Consider the following 8,689-nt stretch of genomic DNA (forward strand, 5'->3'; position numbering starts at 1 on the left):
AGGAGGTGTAATCATTTTTATAAGTGTTTGGGCTATAATTTTTGAGCATTTCAGTATGCATGTTTGTGAGAGATACTTATTTTACTGATTCATCCTTAAAATATCTTTCTCTGGGTACTGGAGAGGTGGCCCATTGGTTAAGAGCATTTGTTGTAAATGCCCTAGCTTACTTACTGGGCTCCTGACATGGCCTCAATGAAACCAGGCTTGGGGTGGAGGGGCCACAGCAAGATGGAGGCTGTGACCATTTTATTGAGAGCAGTCAGACTTTTTATACCTTTACTAGAAACAGATTATAATGGCAATATGGCTGTAGTTGCCAGGACACAATGACCTTTGCAAGCTATACAGGGTACACAGGATAAATTTCCAGGACCAGTTGTCCAGTCACGCTCCCATGCATCCTTGACTGCTAAGAGAACCACAGAGAACACTTCACTGCCTGAGGGAGTGCGTTGGTCTCTCAGGAACTGGAAGGCAGTCATGGACTGGACAGCACCGCAGCAGCCATGGACTGTAACCTGGCAAACCTATGATGCCTCTCAAGGCAGCTGGGCCAGGCCAATTCCGTGGTCCCCTGCAACTTGTTCTTCAGAGGACCCAGGTCTGTGTCCAAGGGCTTATGTGGTGGTTCACAACCTTGGGTAACTGCAGTTCCGAGGGTGCGGACTCCCTCTGCTGGCTCCCATAGGAACATATGTACCTCCAGACAAAACATTCATATACATTTTTTTTTTAATCTTTTGTTTTTTGGAGACAAGGTTTCTCTGTGTAGCCTTGGCTGTCCTGGACTCGCTTTGTAGACAAGGCTGACCTCAAACTCCCAGCACTCCACCTGCCTCTGCCTCCCCAAGTGCTGGGATTAAAAGCTTGAGCCACCATGCCTGGCTTTAAATAAATCTCTTAAAGAAGGGGATATCTTTGTCTGCTCTTGGTATTAAGGTGTGCTTCCCCTTACACAATTAGTCAGGATTGTGCCTCCGTGTCTATTTTCTCTCAAGTTTCTGTGTCCGCCTCAGGAGCACATGACACAACCCGTAGCACATGAGCTTGTCACCTGTTATCTTTCCCCACTAAACAGAGCGGTTCCGGGGTCCTAAGTCCCAGCCAATGAGATGCATTCATCCTCAAAACCCCTCCCCACTGCCCAAGGTCTCTAAGTCCCTGTTTCATATGAAGTAAAGCAGCGAGGACCATCTACTTCACTGAAGGAAGTCTAAGCCTAGCTATTTATCCAGAGCTGTAACACGGGGGCGGAGGGGGCGGGGAAGAAGGGCTCTCCTCCTTGAAAAACTCATCGCTTGACCCCCCCCCCCCAAGACCCAACTGCTGGCCAGGCAGTCACCGCAGATCTGCCACAGCCTCTAGAGCTTGCCAGGCTCCCACTGCTACAGTGCCCATCTGCGGGAGCCGGTCTTTCTGGTCCAGCTTGGAGGGCAAAGAGCTCAGGGCTCTGAAACCAAGGCAGGCAGCAACCAGGATCCGGCCTGATGCCTTGGGAACAGCTGGCAGCTCTAAGTGTTACTACTCCCCTCGCCACCCCCATCCCCCCAAAAATTCATCACACTCCCAACTGGACCAGCGTTCTTGTTCCCGAATCCAGGAGTCCCGGAACCACACTCAGACACATCTCAAAAGAGGAGGCCAGAGAGTGACAGGGGTCCCATAAGCCACTCAAGACGCACCCCTCTGATAGACCTAAGGACCTTTCACTAGATCCCGCCTGTTAAAGACCCAACCTTCCGACATGGCCTCACTGAAGACCAAATCTCCAACACATTCTGAATGGGTGACAAAAAGAGACTGAGACAGTGCCCAGAGAGGTGACTCTGGTTAAAAGCACAGACTGCTTTTACAGAGGGCCTGAGACTGATTCTCAGCATCCACATCAGGCAGCTCCTAGCCACCTGTAACTCCAGCAAGCCTCAGGCTCCCACTGGACCCGCTTTTACATACACAGACACAAAATGTAAAATAAATATCTGGAATCAGTCAGACAACAGTGTTGTATGTTCCTGGGGTGTTTTGGAAAAGTATTGTGTCAACTTCTTTGACAAACGAAGACTAGTTTAAATTATCTTTTTCTATGTGAGTTTTGGTTTGTGTGTGTGTGTGTGTGTGTGTGTGTGTGTGTGTGTGTGTGTGTGTGTGTGTGTGTATCCATGGTCTCCATGGGAGCAGAGGTACACAGACATACAAGCAGGTAAAACACCCATGCACATAAAACAAACAAATACAGATGTGAGGGGAGGAGTTCAAGACAGGGTTTCTTGGCTGTCCTGGACTCACTTTGTGGATCAGACTGACTTCAAACTCACAGCAATCCTCCTGCCTCTGCCTCCTGAGTGCTAGGATTAAAGGCGCATGCCACCACACCCAGCTATAAATACACAATTTTAAATAAAGTAAAAAGATAATTTTACCAGCCGGGCAGTAGGAGCATGAAACAGCTGCCTGCCCACAACTCAGCAGACTAGGAAGCAGACATCAGGGGATGCCCCCCTCCAAGTTATTTCTGATTTTAATGACTTGCCATAATTGTTTAAATAAGTAGGTTAGTCTGTCTACACATCTATCAGTTGCATTAGTCATTCAAAAAGCCTGCTTTTGCTGGGAACGGTAGCACATGCCTTTAATCCCAGCACTCAGGAGACAGAGGGATCTTTGTGACTTCAAGGCCATCCTGGTCTACATAGTGAGTTCTAACCCAGCAAGGGCTACATAGTGAGACCCTGTCACAAAAACAAACAACAACAAAGCCAATAATAAAAAAAATTAATCTGTTTTTTGTTTTACTGGAAAATAAGTTTCTATCACATGTGTCTATCAGCATCTAAGACAACTGCCTACATCCCTAATGACAATCTAAGGTCACACTCTCAGAACAGGAACTTTGACTAGCTTTACTATTTTTGCTCCATTTATATATGTATTCTGTGTGCACACACGTCTGTGTTTACATACATGTGCCATGCATGGCACACATGGAGGAGGTCAGAGGACAGTTTTCAAGAGAAAGTTCTCAGCCAGGCAGTGGTGGCGCACGCCTTTAATCCCAGCACTCGAGAGACAGAGGCAGGCGGATCTTTGTGCATTCGATGCCAGTCTGGTCTACAAAGCGAGTCCAGGACAGCCAAGGCTACATAAAGAAACCTTGTCTTGAAAAACCAAAAAAAAAAAAAAAAAAGTCAGTTCTCTCCTTCCAGGTTCTGGATTGATCTCAGGTTCTCAGATTTGGCAGCAGACACCTTTACCTGCTGAGCCATTGTACTGCCCCCACTTTCACTGAGGCCTGGTTCTCCTTAGCCTGAATTCTCCTGCTTCAGTCAGACCAATGTGGTACAAGTGCCGAAACTGTGGACGAGGATGAGCATGAGAGCCAATGCCTGACATCTCTAGTACAGGATCTTCAATCTGGTAAACTCTGTGAAGGTCAGTAACAGCTCCTATTTGTTAAATGTTGAATGCTGGCCACGGTGAAGACCTTGATGGGGTGAGATCATTAGAAGCCGACGCTGACGGGAAGGGCCAAGGGCCGACTAAGGAGCCTTGACACAGACAGCTGTGGGACAGAGCAGAGGATCAAAAGGATTCCAAAGAGCACGAAGCTGCGTGTCACGGCAGAGGGTGGAAGAAAAGCAACTCGTCGATGATGTTTAGTGGAGTGTCTTATGAAGGGAGCTCTGAAGGAGAGCCAAAGTCTTTGGCAATGAGGAGGTCACTGTTGACCTTCCTAACATCAGATCCAATAGGGTGACTGGCTCAGAGACCGAGTTGCAATGAGTGTACACACAAGGAATAAAGACATCAGACTCTACCATATTATTCTGCAAGAGTCAGATTGAAGAGGATGGAGAAATGAGCCAGGGGTTTAGAGCACACACAGCTCTTCCTGAGGACCCACGAGTAGCTCCCAGGCTACACACTGGGCAGCGTACAACTTTCTGTAACTCCAGTTTCAGGGGGCCCGATGCCCTCCCTCTTCTGGCTTCCATGGGCACTCACATACATGGACATTCACCCAGACACAGAAATGAAAAATAAATATGTATAAGTAAACCTAACATTTTAAAGTCTGATGAGGCTGGGGAGACGGCTCATAGGATCAGAGCACTTGCTGCTCTTGCAGAGGACCTAGTTTTGGTCCTAAGTACCAACATGGCAGCTCACAATTACCCATAATTCCAGTTCGAGGAGAACCAACTCCCTCTTCGGACCTCTGCAAGCACCAAGCATGCACATGGTTCACATACATACAGGAAGACACCCACATATATAACACTTTCTCCCCTATGTCACCATACCATGTCACCATACCAAATAGAAGCATTCTCCCTCTCTCTCCCTCTCTCTCTCTCTCCCCCCTTCCTCTCTCTCTCTCTCTCTCTCTCTCTCTCTCTCCCTCTCTCTCCCTCTCTCTCCCTCTCTCTCTCTCTCCCCCCTTCCTCTCTCTCTCTCTCTCTCTCTCTCTCTCTCTCTCTCTCTCTCCCTCTCTCTCTCTCTCCCCCCTTCCTCTCTCTCTCTCTCTCTCTCTCTCTCTCTCTCTCTCTCTCTCTCTCTCTCTCTTCACAGCTGAGGCAAGCACTCTACCACTGAGCTAAATCTCCAACCCCAGGAACATTATCTCTAAGTGCTCCATGGGCAGAGAACTTTCCACAGGGTGGAGAACATCTTTTCATGTATCAGAAAATTCACACACCTAAGAAACCCCATAACTTTGTTAACTGTTTCTTTTTTAATTTATTTATTTTATTTTATTTATTTATTTGTTTATTTTGGCTTTTCAAGACAGAGTCTCTCTATGTTAGCCTTGGCTGTCCTGGAGTACCTTTGTAGACCAGGCTGGCTTCAAACTCACGGTGATCTGCCTGTCTCTGCCTACCAAGTGCTGTGATTAAAGCCGTGTGCCACCACTCCCGGCTTCATTTATCTTATTTTATGTACACTGGTCTTCTGCCTACATGTATGTCTGTGAGAGGGCATCAGATCCCCTGGAACTGGAGTTACAGACAGTTGTGAGCTGCCATGTGGGTGCTGGGAATTGAACCTTGGTCCTTTGGAAGAGCAGACCATGCTCTTAACTATTAAGACATCTCTCCAGCCCCCATAACTGTTTCTTTCAGAACTTCCTATTGACTGGCAAGAGCACACAGGAGAGGCCAATAAACAGGATCGCTATGGCAAAGATGTTAAGGCTTAATAGACACAAGCATGCTATGGAGAAGCTCTCTAAAGGCTGAGTGAGTGTGGCAAAGCCCTCACCTGGACTTCTCACCCCAGATCCTTACGAGAGCTCACACTGGTGAGAAGCCCTGTGTCTGTGGTGAAAGGTTCCAGGGTTTGCCTCCTGGCGTGTTGACTCTTTGGTCTCTACGAAGCCTTGGTAAGAGTTCCGAAGAGACCGCACCCAGAAGACTCTTCTGTGAAGAATGAGGAAAAGCCTTCAGGCACACACCCCTCAGCCTCGGTGTGAATCAGAGAAGCCCTGTGGGTATGAAGAAGCCGTCTGCTGGAGCTCCAGGCTGCCTCCACCGCGAAGCCCGCACCAAAGAGGGAGCCATCTCAAAACATCAGCTCAATAAGCTATCTTGCTATGAGTTAAACATTTTCAAACCATTTGTGCCACTAGGAAAGAAACCTCTTACCCATCTGCCCCGGCCTCAGGCACCTTCACAACATCTCCAGCAGAGCATCCTTTCTAAAGAGACTTAGGTGAGGCAGGATCGCCAGTCATCAATTTAGGCCAAGATCGTTCCACGACTTGATTCTGAGTACGGAGTCTCTCAGTGTGCGTGCCCAAGATGGGCCATCAGGCAGGAATACCCTGCCACAGGGATGGTATTCCTTGCAATTCTAGCTCAAGGATTCAGTGGTGGAAATGCCACTGAAAACCCAAGGGCTGTGCTCAGCCTTTGAGTCCACTTGTGTATTAGAGAAAGATCAGGGGAGGACCATCCAGGGATGTAAGATCACACTTCAACTGCACCTTCCACCTCCCTGCTGCTCATGTTCAACTACGCCTCGGTTTTTGTTTTTTGGATTTTTTTTTTTGGTTGTTTGTTTTGTTTGTTTCTTGTTTTGTTTTTTTCCTTTCTGGTTAAAAGCATATGATGCAATGACTCAAACACAAGCCCAACTTAGAGGTGAAGTGATTAGCAGGGTCTACAACCTAAAGAAAATTTCCAGGGCACTTAGAACTGCCAAGAATTTCCTGACCAGCTGAGCAAGAAGAGAATTATGATTCTCTTTCTTTTCTTTATTTCTTTTTTTTTTCCCCTTCGGTTTTTCAAGACAGGGTTTCTCTGTGTAGTCCTGGCTGCCCTGGACTTGCTTTGTAGACCAGGCTGGTCTCAAAATCACAGAGATCTGCCTGCCTCTGTCTCCCTGAGTTCTGGGATTACGGGTGTGCACCACCACGGCCGGCTATGGTTCTTTTTTTTTTTTTTTTTTAAATGCTACTTAATGCTGTCTAGGAAGAAGTATTTATGGGTTCTTTGGGGGCATGAGGTGAAGGGGATTCAGTAATAACAGAACCTAGGGAATGTTATGTCCGAGTAGAATTAACAGCCCCAGAACTTCATTGATGGGGGCGCTTTCAGCAAATATGGCCATTTGGACCCCCTGTGTTCTGCTTGACAAAACCTCTCCTGCCCCCTCCCTTCCGGTGACCTCTCGGAGAACTCTCCAGGAGACCTCCTGTCTCCAGCTTCCTCAATAACCAGAATGAGATCTGCTTCACCTAGGTTAGCTCCAGTCCTGCTGTCCCACGCTTCTTGGAAACTGCCAGCGCAGGGCTACCTGACCATGAAGGGAACATTGTGCAGTATGCAGCAGCAGGGGGCTGACCTCGCTCTCACGCTAGCTCCCCTTCTGCCCCCACCCAACATTCTGCCTTGTGCTTATAAGCAGCCTGAGAAAAATAAAATTTTGTCAGCTTGATCAGACTCTTTGACTTGCTGTCCGTTCCTTGCGTCTCTTGTCCCCCCCATTCTCTCCCTAGGGGTCCGTGGGTCTCAGTGGACTGTCCGGCGGGTCTGGACACTTCATGAGAGCTGTCTGCCTCCCAGGGCACTGACCAATTGGCTTAAATGAACAGGATAAAACACAAACTCCAAAAGAGAGTGTCTGCAATCCCTGCAAAGCACAGCACAGTTCCCCAAGAGCTGGGGAAGGCCATGGGAAAGCCGGAGTCGGACCAGTTTTTTTTAGGTGTCAGCACATATTGATTGCCAAAGTTCTGTGCCCTATGTGTTGTTATTAGGAATTGGAGAAGCGGCCACCGGTGGGAAGAGGCAGTGACAGCTGACACAGAGGACCGTGCTGGAGCTGTGGGAACAGGAGAGGAGCGTCTGGGGATGTGAGGTGCTAAGCCAGTGTCCTGATTTGTTGTTGTTGTTGTTGTTGTTGTTGTTGTTGTTGTTTTGGGTTTGGTTTTTTTTTTTTGTTTTGGTTTTGGTTTTTCCGACACAGGGTTTCCCTGTGTAGCCCTGGCTGAGATTAAAGGCCTGTGCAGCTGGGCATGGTGGTGCACGCCTTTAATCCCAGCATTTGGGAGGCAGAAGCTGGTGGAGCGATGTGAGTTTGAGGCCAGCCTGGTCTACAAAGTGAGTCCAGGACAGCCAAGGCTACACAGAGAGACCCTGTCTTGAAAAACCAAAAACAATAAGAAGAAGAAGAATAAAGAGAAATAAATAAAGAAGAAGAAGAAGAAGAAGAAGAAGAAGAAGAAGAAGAAGTGTTTTGTTTTGTTTTACCTGCTCTGTTGTGTCTGATAATTGAAATGGAAGCTCAATTTCACAGTCCAAAGTCCCTAAAGATGAGAACTGAAAGGCCTCCTTCTCTGTCCTGTTTCCAGGAGCCTCCCCATGCAGACTGCTCAGGAGCCTTATGAGAAACTAGAAACCTGTGGAGCTGAAGTACTGACAGGCTTGGCGGCTTCATGGGGCTGGGGTCTGGAGACACCTGCGAGAGAACTTCTGGCCAGCTATCACAGCCTTCCCTCTCTCCGCAGAGAGGCCCGGTGACAGGCTGACACCTAAGCCCCCTCTCAGGCCTTACAGCCAACATGGCAACTTGCCATAGTGTCTCACTATTGCCAAGTCACCATGGCACAGAGCATAAGAGACGAGCCCGGGCTTTCAGTTAATTTAGTTGAGAGGGCCAGTGGAAATGTCACTGATAGAATTTTCATTTTAGGAAGAAAAATGCTTTGATTTTTTAGCTTTATTGCTAGTAAGTTTGTGCAAGAGGCTTACTCTTTGAGTCAATAAGGACATTGGGTAAATGATTTTCAAATTCTCAGCTGACCTGAGAGTCTATGCTTCAGCCTAGATGGACTCTTTTATTATGCTGCTGCTGGGAGATGCAACAAATGCCTTTGAAGCAACTAACTTAGCGATGAGCTTTGATGTCCGTAGTTGTTATCCTCAGAAAATATTGTTTGAGTTGTACTTTGTCCAAATCGATTTAACACAAACAGGCACATTTGAATGTTTTTACCAGCTGAGGAGAGGAAAGCAGAAAGGTTAAGTAAGAGACGCAGGAGAAAAATGACAAATGAAACACTCTGGGAAGTGTGAAGAAAAGGCTCATGGGTGTGAGAGGAGGACTGAGTGTCTATGGTGTGTGTGTGTATGTGAGTGAGTGTGTGAGTGTGTGAGTCCATGTGAGTGTGTGTGTGTGTGTGCGT

General features: G+C 47.6%; 1 long non-coding RNA gene across 1 annotated transcript in view; it reads left to right on the top strand.

Moving 5' to 3' along the window:
• LOC311579097 overlaps nt 1-8,689 on the top strand; it is a 133,921-nt gene that overhangs the window by 16,233 nt on the left and 108,999 nt on the right. The window lies entirely within an intron of this gene.

Source organism: Acomys minous, assembly GCF_964271855.1.
Source record: "Acomys minous genome assembly, chromosome: 2".
Classification (NCBI taxonomy): domain Eukaryota; kingdom Metazoa; phylum Chordata; class Mammalia; order Rodentia; family Muridae; genus Acomys; species Acomys minous.